This window comes from Lissotriton helveticus, chromosome 5_1 (genome assembly GCF_964261635.1).
Source record: "Lissotriton helveticus chromosome 5_1, aLisHel1.1, whole genome shotgun sequence".
NCBI lineage: Eukaryota > Metazoa > Chordata > Amphibia > Caudata > Salamandridae > Lissotriton > Lissotriton helveticus.
In genome coordinates this window covers 48,313,130-48,336,065 of record NC_136065.1, presented here as the reverse complement: position 1 = coordinate 48,336,065, position 22,936 = coordinate 48,313,130, and the positions used below count along the sequence as shown (strand labels likewise).

Sequence of the window (22,936 nt, the reverse complement as noted above, 5' to 3'; positions counted from 1 at the left end):
GAGGGCGGCAGTGTCATATCTTAGTTGGTTGGTCTGGGTCCAGCGGGGACCAGGGGTTATGGCGCTGGTCATGGTCCAGGCGTGGACGTGTAAAAAGGGTCACGGACAACTGATGAACAAAGATCCTTAAGTATTGCCCGGCGGTGTCGCCGCTTGAACCCACAGAATATTAACCAATGAAGAGGCAGGCGCTGGAGGCGGGAAGGCAGGAAACAGGGTTTATTCTCTCCGGAGGAGAACACATCGGTTCGGACAGCAAGTATCGTCACGAGGTGCTCTAACTGCATCTCTGAGGCCTGGCCTCTTATATACAGGTTTATAGCTTTATTACATATAACACATTCTTGGTAATGCTTTGATGTACGGAAAGACATTCTCGGAATCCCCGCTCCAAGCCCGTTCCCACACACATTTACAGTTGAAGTCCCCACCCCGGTCACAACAGGTGCTGATTATCGCGCAGCTGGATATTCCGCCGATTCACGGAATGTGGGGGTGCGATCGGATCTCATAGGGTGGGGGCTTTGATCAACTCGGGGGTCCTTTGATGAGGGAAGCTTTCTACTGTACGGGGAGGGGCAATAGACAGTGTCGGCAGAGCTAGGTGTAGGCCTGGGAACGGGGAAGACAAACGGGCACAGGAAAAAGGGCTTCTTTTGCATCAAAGGGCCTGGGACCGTGAAAGGAATGAAGGGAGGTGTCGCGCCGGGAACAGGATGGGGCTCTGAGGCAGAGCTGCGCTAGAGAGGGGTTTATGACCCAAGGCATGTGAGAGCGGGGGTTGTCAGCGCGCGGGCTGTGCGAGGGTGAAGGGCTATGCTGGGGGCCAGTGGCGTGCAGAGGGTGGTTCTGATCGAGGCACCTAAAATGGCGGGTGCGCACGACAAAAGTGTGGCATCCGGGAAAAAGGCAAGATGGCGCAGATAATGTTTACCAAAACATATTAATTTTCCACAGTCCTCCCTTTAACATATCTAGCCACCTTGTCTACTCAATGTCAATCTTCATCAAATTCTTAACCTCGGCATCATATAAAGCCCCCATGCGTTCGTTTCCAAAGTCCACAGTCTTAGGGCAAATACAGTTTGCGCATAATGAACACAGGGGTGGCAGACATTGGATTCCTAGGCACAGACCACATATTACAACTACAGGAATCAGGATAATGGTGAACAGACTCCAGCCCCAAGTCTTAACAGTGTTCCAGAACCAACCACCAAGCGACCATTCTTCCTGCTCCTGGTGGACTTCTGAAGAGAGTCTGTGAAGATGTTCGATGGCCTTGTATACTGAGGGCGAGTTGTCCGGTATGTATGTACAGCAGCTGGACCCAATAATGCGGCATGCTCCACCACGGTCCGCAAGAACCACATCTAGGACAAGGCGGTTCTGGAGGGCCACCAAGCGGACCGCTTGGAGTTCGGCGGTGTTGTTGGCAAAGATACCAGCCGTGATGTTCATTGTTGTCTCAACTGCCTGAGTTAGATGTCGGATGGCTCGGCTGTTTGCCATCGGGCCCCAAAGAGGAACAAGTCCCTTCATAGCATCGAGGAACTGCGCCCCTGTCGAGTCGGCTTGCTCAATGTCCTTGGCTCGTTTTTGTCTATGGTGATTCGCTGGAGCCACATAAGTCGGAGGAAGGATGAAAGAGATGAAACAAGTGCCCCCCCAGCCTTTGGGGAGCCAGGTGTAGGCTTTTGTGCCACAGACGAAATACATGTTCGGGGACGATACAAAGGAGGGTGGATCTATGGAGTCCAAAGTTCTGGTAAAACGGCAAGCACTGTGACCCACCAGCTGTGTCCCAAGTCCTTCTATGCACAGGTGGCCTGTGACGTTGATGACTGACAGAGCTACAGTCAAGGTGGCGGCCGTTCGTTTCCGCAGATAGGAGAAGGTGGGCCTGGTTGGATTGTTGAACACCTGCATTTCGACTCGCTCTTTAGCAGGGATGTCCATTTGGGTTGAGTCGTTGGAGGTCTGCGGGCAGAAGTGTGTCTTTGTCCTGTTTCGCCTGACCCGTGAGAGAAATGCGTTACGGTTTTGCTGGAGGTGGTATTGTCCTTATAGCTTTCTTGCAGGAGGATCAGCCAAGCAAGGCAGGAGCCATGAACTGAGAAAGGTGAAGGGATGAATGGTATCGAGTGTCCAGTGGCGTGGGGTAGCAACCCACAGATCCAACAGTTGGTGGCATTTGTGGCGAGATTGTGCTGGTGAAGGAGCTGTACGAAAGAGTTATTCCAGAACTCCTTTCGCCTTTCTCTGAGTTGAGGAGAGAGCGAAATCAGATAATGTTCCTTTATGGTGGTAGGCTGAGCGGTGGTCAAGAATGTTTCGTGAGCTGGTGCATTCTCTTCCACAATCCAGAGGGTGGTCATGAGGAGAAAGCAAAAAAGGATGGTGGTGAAGAGTGCGATTGTCTTTGAGCTGTGGAGTCTGTCTGTTCTTGGGTTTCTGTAGTGGGTATTTCCCGCTGCCTCCATCATCTTCTTATTTGGCGCTTCCATCATCTTCTTATCTGGCGCTTCCATCATCTTCATCTTCAAGGTGCTCGGTAGTGGGCAGAACCACAGACTTAGTTAGCTTCTCTCCAGGTAACCCTTGGTTGCTTTGGGTCACCGTTCTGAGATTCAACTGGGTTTGTGGTCTACTTAGCCGAAGCTCCCTCCTTTCGACGAAGGAAATACCCTTCTCTGGATGGCACGGTGGGATCAGAAAATCTCGAAAGTTCAAGTGTCTCGGTATCAGGATAGCAGGTTAGCGACGGTCGATCCTTGTTCAGGAGCTCTTCTTGGTTGTCGATGTTGTCTGTCGTGGCCAGGGCTGAGGAGACCTTCTTACAGTGGTGTGCGTGCAGCCAATGCCTTTTCCCCTCCACACGAAGAGCTGTCCGGGTGGTGATTAACACTTGCCAGGGGCCCGTCCACCGGGGTTCCAAACTCTTCGACCGCTGAAAATTTCGGATCAGCACGAAATCCCCGGGTTGGATGGTGTGTCCCGGACCCCTGGAAGCATCGGGGATGGCCTGCTGCACCTGCTGATGAATGACAGACAGAGTTTCAGTCAATTTGTACAGATAATCAGACATTAGAACGTCCGGGACGTCATGAATGGAAGTCGGTTTCGGTGCTGACCAGACGCTCATGGGTCGGCCGAAAACGACTTCATAAGGTGTCAAGTGATGTTTGGTGGGGGTGGAACACATCGATAGCAATGCCAGTGGGAGGGCGTCTGGCCACTTCAGACCTGTGGTAGCCACTATCTTGGCCAGTTTGAGCTTCAGTGTGGCATTGTGTCGTTCAACAAGTCCAGCAGACTGGGGATGGAAGACTGCGTGGAACTTCTGTTTGATGCCCAACCCCTTTAAGATGAGTTGGATGACTTCGGCTATGAAGTGGGGGCCATTATCGCTCCATAAAATACGACAAAGGCCGTAACGGGGAAAAAACTCCTTTAACAGTACTTTTGCAGTGGCCATAGCAGTGTTGTCACGGGTCGGATATGCTTCCACCCATTTGCTAAATGCGCACACCACGACAAGTACATATTTCAGGCCTTGACATCTGTCTAGTTGGATGTAGTCCATCTGCAGGACTTCGAACGGGTGATCTGGGACCCCAAATCCCCCCCGCGGTACTACAGTTCCCTTCCCGGGGTTGTGTTGCAGGCATATCAAACACTGTTGGACCAGACGTTTGGCGGAGTCTGTGATCTTATCATTGTGCCAAACTCTGGAGACAAGTTCAATCATGGGGGCTGATCCTATGTGGGCAGGGGAGTGTGCCATAGTCAGTATGGGAATCAGGTACGAGTCAGGTAGCAACCATTTGTTCGTGTCTCTTGTCCGCCAGCAGCCTTCATCGTCTTTTAATCCCACCCGTGTCCATTCAGTCAACTCGTGTTGTGTGCTAGCTGTTTGAATGTCTCTGATAGTGTCTCTAGCGTCAGTCCATTTTTCTGCTTGTGACCTGGTCACGTACATATGTGTTGTCGTCCTATTTTCAGCTGTCGTTCGGGCAGTGATGTCGGCTAGCGCATTTCCCTGCCCAATAATGTCTGTCACCTTTTTGTGTGCCTGGCATTTGATGACGGCAAGCTTCTTGGGGAGGGGGACAGCTTCGATCAAGGCGGAGACTAGATCCCCGTGTAAAATGGGGGTGCCGTGTGAGGTCAGGAATCCCCTTTCCCTCCAAAGGAGCCCAAAATGGTGAACCACCCCAAAGGCATACTGGCTGTCGGTGTAAATGTTCGCTGTAGTTCCTGCTGCCAGAATGCAGGCTCGTGTCAGGGCAATCAGTTCCGCTGCCTGGGCCGATCGTTGCGCGATGCGGGCTGTCTCGACTACCGTTCGAGCCGTGGTGACCGCATAGGCAGCGGAAGTGGTGCCGTCAGGGAGTTTGATGTAAGAACCGTCCACCCACAGCTCCCCGTCAGGGTCAGAGAAGGCCGTGTCTCTGAGGTCAACCCTACTCCTAGTCTGTTCGTCCGTAAGGGTCACGCAGTCATGCACAGGGTGCACATTGGGATCGTTCTCTGGCAATGGTAACAGAGTTGCCGGGTTCAGTGTGGTGCATCTTTTCAGGGTGATATGGGGTGCAAGCAAAGTCAGTTCGTATCCAGTCAGTCGTGCACTCGTTAGGTGTTGTGTCTTGGTTTGGTTCAGGAGGGTGTCAACTGCATGGGGTACCAGTACCGTGAGGGAGTTCGACAGTACGATCCCCTCACTCTGTCGGATAGAGATTGCAGCAGCAGCTACAGCTCGAAGGCAGGCAGGCAAGGCTCTGGCTACAGGGTCAAGAGTGGCAGAGAAGTAAGCACACGGTCGTTGCTTTGGGCCGACGGCCTGGGTCAGGACAGATAAAGCACACCCCTCCCTTTCGTGAGTGTAAAGGAAGAAGGGTTTTTTGTAATCGGGGGTACCTAGGACAGGGGCCGAACAAAGGGCATCTCGTAGTTCCGTGAAGGAGGTTTGACACTCAGCGGTCCAAGGGAGTGGGAAGGGGACGTCTTTACTTAGCAGAGAAAGCAGCGGTTTAACTACAAGGCTAAAGTTTGGTAACCATTGTCGGCAGAAGGAGGTGAGGCCTAGTAGGGAGCGAACCTGTTTCTGGGTCTTAGGGACAGGGGTTTCGAGAATGGTTTGGATTCGATCAGGGGTGAGTTTCCTTCCTTCTTTGGACAAAAGGTGGCCTAGGTAAGTGACCTGGGGTTGGCAGAATTGTAACTTCTTCTTGGAGACCTTGTGGCCATTTTCCGCAAGGAAGTGTAGGAGTTGGATGGTGGCTGTGACTGCTAAGGGAGCGGTGTCGGCTGCCAAAAGGATGTCATCGACATATTGCACTAACACCACTCCGTCGGGTAACTGGACTTGATCCAGTTGTCTCTTGAGGGCCTGGCTGTAAATGCTAGGGCTTTCTGTGTAGCCCTGGGGTGCTCGGCAGAACCTATATGAGCGATTTTTCAGGGTGAAGCCGAAGAGGTATCGGCTATCTGGGTGGATGGGGATGGAAAAGAATGCGTTTTTGAGGTCAATGACAGTGAAGGTGGTGGCAGTAGAAGGAATCAAAGTCAGGATGGTGGTGATGTCTGAGACCACAGGGTACTGGGGTACTACCACTTTGTTGATCTCTCGAAGGTCGATGATAAAACGGTATGCCTTCTCATCTCCCTCTCCCTGTTTCTTGATGATGGGCAAGATAGGGCTATTGCAAACGTTGCTTACCACTTCCTCTACCACTCCTGCATCTATTAGTGACTGAATAATCTTTACCAATGCCTTCTCGCCCTCGGGCGATATCCGATATTGTGGAAGTTTCGGGAGTGTTGCATCGGGTCGGACAGTAATGTGTACTGGGTCAATCAACATGCGCCCTACGTCCGAATCCGTTTTGGCCCACAGATACGGAGGCAGGGTGTCGAGCAGGGATGTGTCAGCATCGGTGATGGAAAACATGCGTCGGGGAGGGCAATGTCTAAGCAGAACGGGGTTGTCGTAAAGGAAAACTCGAACTCCGTCTTGGGAACATCTGATTGTCGCTCGGAAGTGTTTCAATAAATCAAGTCCCATAATGGCGTCAGGGCTATTTGAGGAAAGCAAAAACGTGGTGTCAGTGGTGTTATTTTCTACGTCAAAGAGGATCGGGGCAGACAAAGGGTTAGTGGAGGGCGTTCCATCGAAACCTGTCGATGTTATAAGTGAGCCAGACAAGGGTGCCCCCGGAATCAGTCGTTTAGATAACGCACTACGTGTTGCGCCAGTGTCTACCAGAAATGGAGACTTGGTACCCAGGACCTTAGCAGTGACGTAAGGGCCTTGCTGGTCAACATAGAGCTCGACTGGATCCCTCCCTTGTCCCTGGCAGTCCTATGCAAAGTCGTGGGCGTCATCGTAGTCAGATTGCTGGTATTGGTTCTGTCGGGGTCGATCAAACATATTTGGTCTACCTGATCTGTCGTTAGTCGTGTCATTTGGGGGCCCTCGCTGTTGTCCCTTACTTCTCGGTCCGCTTGCTACGTCCTTGGGGTCTTTGTTCCTGATTATTTCCAGAAGAACTGGGCACTGGGATTTCCAATGGCCAGTTCCTTTGCAGAAAGCACACTGGTCCTGTCTAAGGTCTGTACGTCCACTGTGGGGAGTCAAAGTGCGGTCCTGGGGAGATGTAGCCTTAGGGGCGTTCGTCTGGTAGTTTCCCCGGTATTGGTCTCGCCCTATAGCCACCCCTTGCAGTTGGGCCATCATCACCCTCTCTTTCAAGTCCTTCTTCTTTTTCTCTGTTGCCCTATCGTTCTCATTTTTCTGATGTTCATAATATTGGGCCATCTGGAGGATAGCCGTAGGTTTGGAGGCTGCCCAACTACTCTCGCTAGCCTGCAGTTTCTGGGAGACCTCCGACAACAGACCCTTGACATAATTCTGGACAAACAGATGGTGTCCGGTTGCAGTGGTCATGTCCTGGCTGCTGTAATCGGAGAACACCGTTTCAAACCGGGAGAAGTATTCGGATACATCCTCCTGGGGTTTCTGGCGACAGGCCGTTACTATCGACCAGTCCACTTTCTTTTCTGGGATCAGGGTTTTTAATTTCAGTACAATTTTATCTGGGAGGTCTAGGATGGCTTTTAAAGGTTTTTGTCCAGGTCCTCGTTGTTTATCGAGGGTATCGAGTTGTGTCCAGGTGTGTCCGAACAGCTCAAGGTGGTCGACTTTCCGGATTTGCTTCCACACATCAGCTGGTAGACATAACCCAAAAAACAAGTCGATGTCAGCCAAGGTCATGATTGTTGAACCTAGGGCTGTACCCAATTCAGTATAGAAGGCAGTGGGGTTTTTTCGCAGGTCAGGCAGAGATTTTTGGAATGTCAGAATCTCTTGCCGGTCCCATGGCTGGTAGACCCAGTTGTACACTACCCTTCCTTTTGCATCTTGATGGTTCGCGTCATCGTGAGTCCCTGCACCTCGTGGTGGAACCCAATAAGGGGCAGCCTCTCGTATCGGCATCATGGTGTTAGATTGCTCAGTTTGTGGCTCGGTCACTACGGAGGTCGTGGGTTTAATCCCCGACTCTCGTTCAGTGAGGTGGCGGAAGACCTCAATCGTACGCATAAGGAGGTTCGTCACATCACACTCGCCCTCATCCCCGATATCGACCTTCCGGTACAGAGTCGTAAGGCTCTCGGGACCTTTGTCTCGATATCGGTCCTCGTATGCGTTCAAGACATGGTAACACAGTCGTACGGTAAAATGTCGTCTGTGACTCCCAGTATACGATTTAAACATATCCGTGATGTACTCTTCACCTTCCTTCCTTTCTACCAGTGTTCTTACTATCTTGTCGATCCCTGTTAGCTCATCTTTGCTTAGCCTGTTTGTTCTCGCGGAACCGATCCCTCGGGTCTCATGGTCGCCTAACGTTGTCGTTTGTGGAGTATTTGGTGCAAGGGGTTCGGCCGGCACAGAGACCATGGGGGCCGAAGCTGTGGTACTACCGTCGTTTGTACCTGGGGGTGGTGAGTGTTGTGCTAAGGGTTGGGAGGGGGCATATGGAGGGGGCATGTAGATGATCGGAGGACCTAACAGCAGATCATCGTTGGCTCGTTGTTTCGAGGGTAGATCGGGGTAAAGCGTGGAGGACGTTCTAACCGGGCACTGGCTTGAGGTTTCCCTTTCTAGTTTCTGTTTGGCTTTCTCCCTTTCCTTTATCTCTTCTTCTAATTTCTGAGCAGCTAGGTGGGCTGCTTTTTGCAGCTCTTTTTCCAACCTACTCTCAATTTTCCTTTTACGTTGTTCGGTTTCTTTGCGCCACATGCCGAAACTATCAAGCATAGTGGGTGTTGTCTTGTTTTTACCAAGGGCTGTTTCTAGCGCATTTATTTTGTCATTATCGAAGGATCCTATCAGTGGCCACTGACTTTCTTGATCCTTTTTCGTATATTTATGCCACAGTTTGTTATAGGCTATAGCGATCAATCCATGCTTCATGAACATGTCCTTATTAGGGGTGCCTTCCAGTGGGGCCGGATGGTTCACCTCTAATAAGCGGTCCGGGCTAAACAGGCTACCAATCAGTGGGGAGAAGACAGACATGACGGAGCAAAATGGGGACAAAAAGTCAGCACTGCCTATCTTATCACTGCGTGCAAAGACTAGACAGAATATTCCTATTCTACGTTGTTTGCGGGCAGTGAGTACCTCATGAACCAATATCAAATAATCAATGTTCGGTAAAAAAAATAATTCAGTGGGGAGAATGAGTAGGTCCGCAAAGGTCTGCGTTACCTTACCCTTTCGCTATCTGCAAAAAGGGGAGGGGGGGCCTTTCCTGTTTGCAGACAGAGAATCTCCAGAAAAACGATCCGTGAACAATAGTTCAGTTTCAGATAATTAATCAGTGGGGGAGAAAGATAGGCGCGGCGGTTGCATTACCTATCCTCTACTGCTTGCAAAGAGAGAGCCTGTTGTTTCTCCGTTTGCAGACAGTGGATCTCCAAATAACTTAACAATGAGTAATACTAGTATTTTCTAAACAATTCAAATAATTATTTCGCCATTCGTCGTGTTTACACGACCTTACCCGGACCGCATGGACAGTTTCCTGTCTTCCGAATCCAGCGCCCGATCGTCCTCTTTTCCTCGTAATCTTCGCGGCACTCCTGAGGGTTCCCAGTCAGGACCGTAGATCACTCGAGAGAGGTCTGTTCGGAACCAGTGAAGTTCGGATGATCGGCTGTCAGACGAGGGTCTATCGGACAGGTGCACTTCCCGATCGTTGCAGTCGTTCACTCCGTCGTCAGGACCTCTCCCACTGGATCCACGAGTCGCTGATGGGCCCCACGTTGGGCGCCAATTGTAAAAAGGGTCACGGACAACTGATGAACAAAGATCCTTAAGTATTGCCCGGCGGTGTCGCCGCTTGAACCCACAGAATATTAACCAATGAAGAGGCAGGCGCTGGAGGCGGGAAGGCAGGAAACAGGGTTTATTCTCTCCGGAGGAGAACACATCGGTTCGGACAGCAAGTATCGCCACGAGGTGCTCTAACTGCATCTCTGAGGCCTGGCCTCTTATATACAGGTTTATAGCTTTATTACATATAACACATTCTTGGTAATGCTTTGATGTACGGAAAGACATTCTCGGAATCCCCGCTCCAAGCCCGTTCCCACACACATTTACAGTTGAAGTCCCCACCCCTGTCACAACAGGTGCTGATTATCGCGCAGCTGGATATTCCGCCGATTCACGGAATGTGGGTGTGCGATCGGATCTCATAGGGTGGGGGCTTTGATCAACTCGGGGGTCCTTTGATGAGGGAAGCTTTCTACTGTACGGGGAGGGGCAATAGACAGTGTCGGCAGAGCTAGGTGTCGGCCTGGGAACGGGGAAGACAAACGGGCACAGGAAAAAGGGCTTCTTTTGCATCAAAGGGCCTTGGACCGTGAAAGGAATGAAGGGAGGTGTCGCGCCGGGAACAGGATGGGGCTCTGAGGCAGAGCTGCGCTAGAGAGGGGTTTATGACCCAAGGCATGTGAGAGCAGGGGTTGTCAGCGCGCGGGCTGTGCGAGGGTGAAGGGCTATGCTGGGGGCCAGTGGCGTGCAGAGGGTGGTTCTGATCGAGGCACCTAAAATGGCGGGTGCGCACGACAAAAGTGTGGCATCCGGGAAAAAGGCAAGATGGCGCAGATAATGTTTACCAAAACATATTAATTTTCCACAGACGGGCTTAGACGGGCTTGCCTTTGCCGCGCCCTTGGCGCGCAATCGGCTCACCCGCTGCGCGTGACCGCTGCGTGTTCGTTTGGTCTCTGCCATAAATGGCGAGGAGGGAGGGAGGAGCAGCTGGGAGGCGGAGCAGGGCGGCGAATGGGAAGGAGAGAGGGTACAGAAGAGAAAAGGGGTGGGGTCGCAGGGGAGCAGGGGAGCAGCGGCGGGGGGCAGGGGGGAGCGAAGAGTGGGCAAAACGGTCCCGAGAGCGGGTGGCAGGGGGCAACAACACAATCAGGAAACCAGTGGCACAGAACAAAACACAGTCGAAAATAACAGAGGCACAGGACAAATCACAGGGCACAGTATACAGTGAAGCACAGGATACTTAGCAGCAGGGGCAGCGGCTAACTCGCGGGTGCAACGGTGAAAGGCTGTGCACACCCACGGGGAGCCGTGCTGTGCGTGGAGTGACCGGCCCTAAACCAGGGTCATAGCCATATGTTAGCCATTAACCATTTTTCCTGACTTCAGCCATCTGAGCTTTCTGCCATCTTTTACAGACAACACTCATTACTACACATTCACCTTTAAACTCTTCTGCCAAGTTTCAGTCCCTAGATCTTCAGAAATACCCTCAGAATGCTGCACTAGTAGCAAACTCTTTCTTCTATCACTCAGAGGTCAAAGTGTAATAGTCCTGGATTTTTATTCACTTTGCATTCTCTGCTTTTTCAATATATTCTTACCAGTTTTACTTTGTGAGCTGAGCGGTTCCTTAGGATTGGCAGCATAGGAAGCATGAACAAGAACCATTTACAAAAGGGATACCCTAATGGATGTGGCCAATACTCATATTGGTGTTTTCCTTCTCCCAGTCTTCTTCCTTCTCTTTCAGGTCCAGGTCCTTCTGTGCCTTTAGATGTTTTCCTACTCCTATCCCTATTCCAAGTCCTCCATCTCTGGGATGTTTTAGTTCTTCTGATCATTATCCTGGCTCTGGTCTAACTAGTTTTGGTCACCTTGGTACTGATTTCCTGAATATGTTGCTCCTGGTTGCAGTCCTACATGACCTTGCTCTGCCTGGCCCCACTCCTGGCTCATCCTTGTATTAATTAGCCCTTCCTGGACCTCCTAATCCTGGTACTACTGAGCCTCACCCTAATCCTGCTAGGAATGCTGGCAACCTATCCACCAAGCCCTGTTACCTGATTCTATATAACTAGCACTCCTAGTGATCCTGGTTTGGGCCATCTCGAATATTCTTGCCCTAGTCATTTTTAACCCTAGGCGTAGTTCGCGTAGTAGTGCTACGAGTAGCTACGTAAAATGCACTTCGCACTACGCGAGCTACGTGTAGCTATGCGAACTGCATTGTGCACTGTGCAAAATGCTGTTCTCACTGCTTACACAGTGCCGGAGGCTTGTCCGTACTGTGCAATCAGTGCAAACTGCATCTTGCACAGTGCAAGTGATCGTTTTCTGCTGCTCGAGTAGATTTCTACTCGAGCGTCAGCTTTCTCAACGCGTCTGGTAGTTTCTCATCGCGAGTGGTCGCGAGCATACGCGTTGAGAATCTCGCTCTGAGGTTTATTTTCCAAGCTCGCGATCGCGAACATGGAAAAAGTCTCGCCGGGATGTCATTTTGCTCGCTCTCGGTCGCCAACTTGACGTTGAGGACCACGAGCAAGCAATAAATTACCGCTACGCGTGTTTGCACTTAGCTATGTGCAATTCGCGTAGTGCGAAGTAGCGCAAACTTCGCAAGCATAGCGCCTTACTTCGCCCAGGGTCATTTTGGTCCACCTTGTACTGCATCCAGTGGTCCAGGTTCTCTTTATTAGGTCCTCTTGGGCTGGGCTTAGTCACTTTGGAACCACACTAACCCCAGGGTAATCCTGGGGGAGAAAACTAGAGGCACGGGGTGCTAGGAGCAGGCCAGCCTCCAACACAAAATGTTCAACACAAATGGGGCCACTTCCAGTCAGTGACCGAGGATACTCTAAAACTGAATTGTGGATATCTCACAAAAAGTGAAGGACTGGCCTCATACCACCAGATGTCATGCTTCATCATCAGCAGTCCTTGCCCTCTAGAAACTCGGTCTGGTAGAGGGTGGGCCTTCACCTGAAACAGGGAGGCACTTCTAAACTAGAAGGGCCTGTGAAAAGAGAGTGAAGTAAAAACCATTACAGTTACCAAATGAATTTAAATAGGACGGGTAGATATATGGTATGAAAAAGGTGGACGGTGAGATGGGGGAATTTGTTGTCTCCTCACCGTAATGAAGGTGGTCAACATGTTTCTGGCATTTGGCCCAGATGGGTCTGTAAATCCAACACCTTCTGCCTCCTACAGCAAGTCGTAATAACAACTAGCAATGTAATCGTACACGATGTAACAACACAGTCATTGTAACAACCGTGTTGTAATGGCATGTGATGTAACGCCTGTGAAGTAAACAATGTCTCCCCTCATTATGATGCCGACGGTCGCAACAGAAACTGTGGGGGGAAAGACCACTGCTTCCGACAGGATCTACGATCCCGCTGGGGTGACGGTCATAATCATATTCCCTTAATGGCTGTGGTGCTCAGCAGGTACCACCATCTGGATTATGATTACCATTTCCCACAGCCTTTTCATAGCAGTCCCACTACCATGGAAAGGCTGTCGTAAATGGCATTTGGGGGTCCCAAACAGGGCCGAATTGTGGCCCTGGGGACACATGTAGTGCACAGACACACAACCATGCACCGTGTGCCATGTAGCACGTCAATGACACATGGTGCATGGATGGATGTGACATGTGCTGCAGCCCTTAAGCTGGGCCTCAGCACAAGCCACAATAGAAAAGGACAATTTCTCACCGTCACACCTGTAGTCATACCACAATTTGGCAGTCGGAACGCCTGCATGTCAGGCAGTCTTGTGGTATATAAATAAATAATACCGGATCTATTTTTTGAATGAATAAATGAATAACAGATAGCTCAATAAATAAGAGTCAAGATTCGAGGTAGTAGGAGTTTTGCAGGTTTATTACAGCATAAAGGACAGGAACAGGACAACCTGCATAGGAATAGGATGGCAGGGCCCAGCAGCTGCTGGGGCTGGATCTGGGATGAGCGCGCTAGGAAGGAAGGATAACTTTTTAATAACAGTACATGAGCATATATACATAACGCAAACACATAGCATTACATCGCAATAGGCGTAGCAGTGGGAGGAGCAATAGGCGTGACGCGTAGCAGTCGCGAAAGATAAGGGTGAAAGTAGGTGTAACAGAGGCGTATACATAGACATGTGATGCAGACGTAACAGAATATGTCATGAATGGGGCGGAAACATGGAGGGGGCTACCTAAGGAGCCGGGACCTCTGACCTGATGGTGCGCGCAAGCTGGCAATGACGTGTTACTAGGAGAAGCTGGGGGCTTCGAACTCTGTGCTAGGAGCAGAGACTGAAGTCTGGAGAGTCAGGGCGACATGTACCTAAACAGTATCTAGTATCTGATGTTTAGAGAACATGTTTGATAGAAACTAGAAGTTATCGGGGTAAAGGCGAACAGACTCTAAGACTGGAGCATGCATTATTCTACATGTAGTGCGTGATGAAGAATATTAAATGACCATTAATACAGTATTTCTCTAACATGGAGACGTGAAGGCTAGACAATGACGGAAACTATTGATGCGATTCAGTAGCTTTAGGAATGCAGAGAAGGAGGACTAACTGATAACTGAAATCATAACATACTCTTGGCAGACTCAGAGGCAGAGCCAAGCTGAACCGGGCACTGCGAGGCAGGAAGTAAGTGAAGGGTCGAGGATACAGGTGGGGGCTGTATCGCTCCTCAGCGAGGGCTTCAGGAGACAGGAGCTGAATCTGGTGTCCAGGCCCTTTTGAGGCCTAGAAACGGGGACTTTACAATGGAATAACGTGCACACTGAGAAACGTGGGAACGTAGCTTTACATAGGCCTGATATTCGTAGTATTCACGAGAACTGGGAACTGACATACTAGAGGTGGACACAACTGTAATTGCGTCATTAATCGAACATGGGGAATAACATATGCATATTAATCATGCACAGATAACATATGATGGATGACACGTAGGGACACAGAACATGGCAAAATGTACTTTTCCACATTCCCTCCTTGTCACTACGTTTCCATCAGGAAACATCAATATTCATGATACCATCTATCATTTCATACAGTATCATTTGCTCGTCACGAATTTTCTGGGAACGTGTTTTAGAACGGGGTTTGGGACTAGGAATACATGATGTAGCACAAATGCCGCAAATCGCAGGGCCACATTGTATACAGAGGCAGCAGCTAAATATGATCGCTACTGCAATACCTAGAAAGGACAAGACTTTCCATCCCCAAGCGGAAATTATATTCCAGAACCAACCGTCCAGGTGCCTGGATTTTGGTGTAACAGATGGGCAATTTTATGGAGTCTGGTTATAGCTGAATAAACAGACGGCGCGTTATTTGGAATGAAAATGCAGCAACTAGATCCGATGACTCTACAGGCCCCGCCCCTATCGGCCAATATGACGTCAAGGACGAGACGATTCTGTAAAACGACAAATCTCATAGCAGATTGCTCTTCGGTTAAGTTACCTAGAGCAGAGGCAGTTTCATTGACTACTACTTCAAGGGTTCTTGTTAACCTACGGATTAACTTACTATTCTGGATAGGTCCTATAAAGAAGAAGAAACCTCTATTGAAATCTGTATACTGTTCTAGAGCAGTTTCAGTATAATCGACAATTGGGGACTCGATCTCCCTTCTATGTCTAATGTGTACTAGATGAGTGTTTCTATGATAATCAGGTGGGGCTAGGAAAACTGGTGGCAGTAGGAAGGCAATGTAACAGGTTCCCTCCCAATCGAGGGGCAGACGAACATATGCGGTCTGACCACAAATAAAATAAGAATGACGTGAAGCTTTGAAAATAGATTTCCCACTGTCACTATACTTGACAATAGTAGTACAATCACTATGTCCTACATGTACGGAACCATTATTTCGGACACATAATTCGCCTTTGACTGGTAGTACTGAAATAGCAGGTAAATCTGGAGTGGAATCAGACTGAACATTCAGGACCATGAAATTCGAAGAATAATTACCTAAATTATACACTTCATTTTCTAGATCTAACCCGGTTCTGTGGGGGAGACCTGGCTTGTCTGGAAAACACGTACTGTTAAGAAAAGACATATCTGTTGAGGATGACGTTAACGTGGACCATGCTCCACACGAACCATTATGTGAAAAAGGATAAGGAAAAAGTGGCAGAACTCCCTTCGGTGTCTGGAAAGGGGGGAGTCGACCACACATCCAACAATTAGTGGCATTGCTGGTCTGGTGTGAATAATGTAACATGCGGATGAAAGAATTATTTCGCATAGCGAGGCGGTAAGAGAGTTCATGAGGAGGCAGATCACTAAACGTGTGTTCTACCGTAACATTAGAAGACGTATTTACATGAGAAACTGGAAAATACAGGTAAAACGCATAACTGGTGCAGGAAATCATAATACTGAGAAATAATATGAAACATAGAAAAACGATACATCGGATTGAGTTTTGACTAACTCTCTCACTATGGGGGTCTATTTTATACATGTCAGAAACAGTCTAACCGTTTCACCTAGGGGAGGACTTAGACAATCAAACTGGCTGACTTATTTTACTAGACCGGAGTTTCAACTTATACTCCTGCTGCGGAGTTTTCTCTAACTGGGAAGGGTTCGTAGCAATGTCTTTTGCGGGACAGTCCTTAAAAATAATACTTTGGCAGTCCTTTGAATCCTGGGAAATGTTCTTTGAGACTGGTTTTAGTCCATAAAACTTCTTTATGTGCGAAAGGTGCACCCAGCCTTTGCGACCCTCCAACTTCACGGCTGTACGGGTGGCGAGGAGGACCTGTCGGGGCTCCTTCCAGCGAGGCTCCAGCGGACTTGAGCGGTCAAAATTCCGGACAAGGACCATGGATCCTGGAACGATTTCATGCGGTGCCACCTCGGTGTTGTCTGGAAATGCGGCGGCAACCTGTGAACGACAAGAGTTGAGGGCAGACATCAAGGAAGCTAGGTAATCTGTCAGCATATTACTTGAAACATCGGTAATACTTCGGGGTCTAGGAGTACCCCACATGTTAGGGGGGGCGGCCGAAAACGACCTCATACGGGGACAGACCTGATCTGGAATGTGCGACCATGCGCATATAGAACAACTGACATACTAGAGGTGGACACAACTGTAATTGCGTCATTAATCGAACATGGGGAATAACATATGCATATTAATCATGCACAGATAACATATGATGGATGACACGTAGGGACACAGAACATGGCAAAATTTACTTTTCCACAGTCTTACGACCGCCATGATGTCGGGCTGCGGTCCCACTGCCCTAAATCATAATCAGGCCTTAGTTTCAGTATAAAGATGCTTTCTAGCATGCTGTAATTCATCCCAAACAACGCTTGTTCAACAGGGAGCATCTTTGGCCCTCAACCCACGCTGAAAGATGATCAAGTATACTTCTGTCAAATATTCTTCCTACCGCACCACGTATGGCAATTTGACTGCACTTAGAGGGGCTATTTTGGGGCCCGTTTTATGTAAAGGAACTAGAATGCTCTAGTCCAGAAAAGGGGAATTATGCTATGGTGGTAACAGTGTACAGAAAGAGGAGTAAGAAAAGTAGCCCAAAGTGAGTTCTCTATTTTAATTACGGAGAGGGTAATCTCATGGGGCACCATCTTCTCATCTCCCCAGAGACTCTCAGTCTCCCAATATTAGCCGCATCTCCATTTTTTGTTGATTCAGGGCAAAATGCTGGTGCAGGTACAGGGAGGAAACAAGAGAGAGGCAATAGGCAACTCTACATCATCATTCCTAGTATACAGATCACAAATATAATGTGCCATTTATCTTCCTTAATTGGATTTGGAAAAGAGTTTATTCTACAACCACAGCAGCTAGAAATGATCTCCCAAAATCTTTCTGTGTTTTTAAGGGAGGCACCTTCTTTAAGCTCAAACCACTTCTCACAAATCTATTCAAATCCCTATTTAGGTGGCCAAAAGGATTATAATGTGGTCTCTTTGGGGAAAACAACTTGTTTGACTTTGGTTTAGCCACCAGGAACTTTTTATAGCTTTCAGATTTAGACAATGGCTCTCGGTGCAGAAAATGGGAGTCCGCAGTTAATGACACAAAGATTCTTTCACTTTAGCAGTTAGCTTCATATTCCAATGAGTTCTACCATTTGATTTAGCAAATGTTGCTGTTGTTTCTTTGAGGTTCCAAGACCCTACTCCCTTTTGAACTAAATTGTTAATAAAGGAGAGAGCTTTAAGATCACCAAGGGATTTATCATTGACATTCATTTCACAAATCATACTAAAAGTAGCAATTCAATTCAATGCAATATCTTTATTCGGATACAAGAATATATCCATAAAAGTGCAAAGAGACAACAACATATACAATAAAAATTATCCAATAGCAAAGGGGGCACAACAAGTTCCAGTTAAAACATTTAAAAAAAGATACTGATACAAAAGAGAATATCATCAGGGGGGTTATTTACCAAGGATACAATTATGATTTAAACTAAAATAAAATGAGCATATTTCAGGGGGTGCACATTGAGTTACTGGTGCGCACTGCTACTTTCAAAAAGGATCCAACCCGGAAGATTAGCTCTTCATCTTCCAAAGCAATAACCTTCCCATATGCTGCCTTGTGATCAATCACAGGTACAGCCTTAAAATATGGTATCAAAAACCTTTTAGTATGTATTAAATAGTAACTACAAAAGAATAAAAAATGCAGCATAGATTGTTTATATTGACTATTACAGGGACACGGCAAATAATCAAGGTTAGGGTTGTACCCCACAGGAAAGCAGAGCATGAATTCCGTTGTCTCAATCCTCAACCGAAACAGTAAACCCCTTCCCCAACGGCCAATAGGTTTCAGGATATAGCTAGATGGAGCGTGGGAGATGTTCTCAATATGCATATATCTAGCAACAGAGGTTTTCTGAATCTATTTGTCGTGTCTAACATTTCTATATGATGCATATAAAGCGGTTTGAAGTGTTTTCTTAGTTATAATGGCAGAATCTGAAGAATTTAGAAATAAATACTCATAGTTCACGCTAGTTAGGCTTTTGTGAACAGCAGCTAACCAAGGTATTTCCATGCCCCTATCACATTTTAAGCAGTCTAATATAAGCTCCCTAGTTAGTTGTGCCAATGAATGTTTCCAGACTGTGAGCCAAAATAATTCAGGGCAAGCCTTAATATAATCTTCGATGTATGGCAAATTACGTTCACTGTGGCAAGCATACTGTGAGGAGGAAATGGATTTAACGGCAAAATCTGTCACCAACCAATATTATGTATTTACATTCCTTTCACTCCCTAATGCCATAGAAAAAGGTAAAAAATGTGGTTACTTGACATGCACCGAGTTGGTGGGGATATATAGGTTCACCACCAAAAGATAATCTTTGGTGTTTTGACGCCGTGGAAGTATATTTTTATGGCAAGGATTAAATTCCAATCATGGACAAAATGACTGCAAGTCAATTGAAATTATTGCTCAAAAGAAATGCAACACCACCCCTTTGCATGCCCCCCTTTGCATGCCCCCTCTTGGAGGGGATTGTGACACACCTTAAAACAAAGTACCTTTCTAGCACAAAACAGTTAGTTGACCAAGTTTACTGGGTGCTTATTGTATCGGCCAGCAGATTGTGCAGAAACACCATTTATTACCATCACTCAGGTGTTCTGCTGTATTTCACAAAAGCAGTCTTTAGCTTTGGCCATTACTAGGTGTGTCTACTGCTGTTTAACCCCATGGCACTCTTACAATTAAGATTAACTGCTTTAAAATAGCACCTCCCTGTCGCATCTTCTGTATCCAGAGCGTTCCACCACCCCTCCTTTCCTGGCAGCGATACACTCCTACCCTCTTTATCAGAGACAGGTGCAGAATTTTTATATTCTCATTTAGCATAGATTACAGTGATGGTGATACTCTGAGGTATGAAGGCCAAAATGTCTCACCAAGAGATTTTGGAGAAGGAGATTCTGCTATCCTTCTCCTCCTAAAGGGAAATTAAATTGATGACTCGACTGTGTAGCATGTCATAATTTTATAGGATTAAACTTAATACCATTTTTAAATTGAAAATTACTCTGCCCTCCTAGATGCCCATGAGTTCTCAATTGGCATGAGGCAAATAATAATTCTTTGAGCCGTCTGCCATTCATCAATATTAGTAAAGCACTCTAAGATTTCTTGGTCAAGATGCCAATAAATTTCAATGAAAAAGGCACATTCAAAACATTATACAAGATGTTGGCCCTCACTTTTTCTCAACTATAAAATATATTGTCCACCACATTGTAGGAAAGGGTCTTAACTTGTAGATTCAGGGAGATAGAGGAGACAGCTGGGGGAAGATCTCCGTTTGGAGAGGCCAGGAAATCCTCAGCCTGTTGCCACGATGAATGGCTGGTAGCCTGTTGTGGGGAAGAACAACCACCCTTTCCAACATTGGAACATTGTCTTCTTTATCAACTTTTTAAAAAGTTTTGTATAGCGCTAGCTAGACCCGTAGGTATCAGAGCGCTTCACATACATATTGTTCAAAACCGAAGGGCCTTACATTACCTAGAAGGCTGACAGTAAGTAGGCAAACCACGGATAAAGAATACAGCATGAACAATAAATAACTGTGCAACGGAGGGGGAGCGAAAAAAAGAAAACAAGGTGAATTAGCATAGTCCGTTCACCAACAATCCTTGAATGGGAGTCAACTCGGGATATTGAGGTCTAGGTTAGTTGACGTTGTTCAGGCAAGTATTTGTTAAGGAGATGGAGTTTGAGGTCCCTTTTGAAACAGGAGAAGGAGGGGTTGCATCTGAGGACTCCAGGGAGAGCGTTCCATATCCTGGGAGCATTGCCAGAAAACGAACAGTATTTGGGTGGTTTTCATTTTCATTTTTGGCAGAAAGAGAAGAAGTGAGTTGGAGCTTCTCAGTGTTCTGGCTTGAGCTGCTCTTACCAGTTTGTTGTTCAGGTAGTTGGGGGCCGGACAGTGGAGGGTTTTGTGTGTGATGCAGGCCAGCTTGTAAATTCATCTCTCTTCCATCGGAAGCCATTTGAGGGAGTTGAGAGCTGGAGTGATGTGATCAAATCTTTTTACTCCAGATACAAGTCGAGTGGCCATGTTCAGCACTGCCCTTAGAGGGGCTAGGTGAACTTTTGGAGTCCCTGTAAGGATGGCGTTCCCGTAGTCGATTTTAGAGAGAACCAGGGATTGAACTACTGTCTTGAGGTCATCATGGGGAAGAAGAGGTTTCAATTTCTTGAGGTGTTTTAGAGAGAAAAGAGCGCTTTTTGCAGAGTTTTTGATGTGGGCCTCCATTGATAGGTTCTTGTCAAGAGTAATGCCTAGAGACTTAACTGAGTCGGATAGAACGAGGGGGAAGTTTAGGGCAACCAGATTCTTGAGCCACTCTTGGATAGGACGATGGCTGCTTTTTGGAGAGAATAGGATCAGTTCCGTTTTATCTGGGTTGAGCTTTAAGTGATTGAAGTTGAACCAAGTTTGGATCTCCGTTAGAGTGGTATTGAGGTGTTGGATGTCATCGGGGACTTGATTTTGAAATAGATTTGGGTGTCATCCGCGTAAAGGTGGTAACTCACTCCAGCTTTTTTCAAGATGATTGTGAGGGGCTCCATGAAGAGATTGAAGAGGGACGGGGAGAGGATTGAGCCTTGTGGTACCCCAAGTGTGACTTTAGTTGGCTTTGAGAGACAGGATTTGATTTTAATATGTTGCGAGCGATGCTGGAGGAAAGTGGTTAACCATTTGAGTACAGTACCATTTATGCCGGAGCGCTTCGACAAGGTCTCTAGAAGAGCTGGATGAATAACTGTGTTGAATGCCACAGATAGGTCAATAAGGACGAGTAGGCAGGCATCACCATCATCTAAGGCTTTGCGAATGTCATCCGAGACGTTGAGTATGGCTGTTTCAGTGCTACAGCCTTTCCTGAATCCCGATTGAAAGGTGTCAAAGAGGTTGAACTCATCAATGTGTTTATTGAGTTGGTGGAGAACACATGACTCCAATTTTTTTGCAAGGAATGGGAGGTTTGAGATAGGTCTGAGGTTGTTCAGATCATTAGGGTTGGCCCCTGGTTTCTTGAGAATGGGTGTTATTTGTCCTAGTTGAAGGGAGTCTGGGACACAGCCTGAGGTGAGAGAGGTGGGCCCAGTTACTGATTCCATTGACAAAGGCTCTAAGAAAATTTTCAGGGAGAAGAACAGCTCATTCGCCTTCAAAATGGAGGCTTGTTGTTCCTTTTCTGATAATACAGAGAACCAGCTTATGGTCCAAACTTCCTGAATCGAGAGCTAGACAGAGGTACCCTACTTGATTTACCCTGTTGGACAACTGGTTGTGAGGGACAGCAAAAGATTCCCTCCCGCTTTCTTTACATGGAAGTGGGGGGGGGGGGGCACCAGGTAGTAATATCCGATAAAACCCTTTTATCCTGGGTCAAGGACTTTACTATGGTCAGGAGAGAATCTAAAATAGGATCTGAATTGCTGACTGATTTTTTCAAGTGAGCCGAATTAGAGGGCAGAACTCTCTCTAAACACTGTAATGATTCAGAGTACTGATTGAATTAGAGCAGATTTAACTTCAATGATAGAGTAGATTTAACTCCAATGATAGAGTAGCAGACGTCTTTCAAGTGGTAAAGAGATTCTCAGTGTAATGTTAAAGAGTTGCATCCTAGGCTGTAGGATGTGGCCCAAAGGAGTGCTTCCCTCACAGGTGATGCAGTTGATATGCAGTGGCATCTGCTCCCCAGAAGCCGCAGTGGGGCGTGGATCGGGGAAGAGGGGAAGGCAGTTAAAAAACAAATCACTTATCCGCCAGCTGTCTATCTGGCTGCCACCTCTCCACCGTCCTCTCTGTCTACTTCCTGGCGTCCTCTGTGGAAACAGTAGACACCCGTGCTCCCAGCATCCCCATAGCCAATCACAACTCTGCAATGCAGCGTTGGGATTGGTCTGAGCGCCGTGCTTCGGTGCTCAGACAGGGAATGAGGGCCTGAGCATGTTCTCCATGCAGGTTGTAATCCTGCCTGCATAGAGAACATGCAAAGAACGCATGAGCCCAAGAGGGCTGGTCAAACATTCATGTGCACTTATATAGTGCACCCCACTCCTCCCACTGCTCTGAGAGCAAATTCACCCCACTCCTTACTTGGAGTTATTATTAGTTTCTTTTTCCTTTTTTTTCACTGCCAAAAGCAGTGGGGCAACGCTTCACCTCCTTGACAGAGGAACCGCCACTGATTGATATACGATGATGCTGGTTAATGTCAATAACTAGGTCAAGGAGAGTAAAGTCTCCTGTGGGAGGTGCTTGTTCCATGATCTCAAGGCTCTTAGAGTTCATGCACGCACCCTCGCCATTGGATATCTCTTTGAGTAGATATGTTTTCTGGAGCCTCTCCACGCCTCACCGCCGTCTCTGCTTCCCAGTACCAGCATCTGCTCATGTGATTACCACATATAAATTGGTCCTTAGGTATGCACCTGGCATTAATAAGTTGCCACGTTGCCCAGACGGTAAAAATACCTGTTAAGAAGGC

General features: G+C 47.7%; 1 protein-coding gene across 1 annotated transcript in view; it reads left to right on the top strand.

Moving 5' to 3' along the window:
- Positions 1–22,936, top strand: part of LOC144754118 (butyrophilin subfamily 3 member A3-like) — a 602,932-nt gene that overhangs the window by 66,732 nt on the left and 513,264 nt on the right. The gene's annotated exons all lie outside the window — the stretch shown is intronic.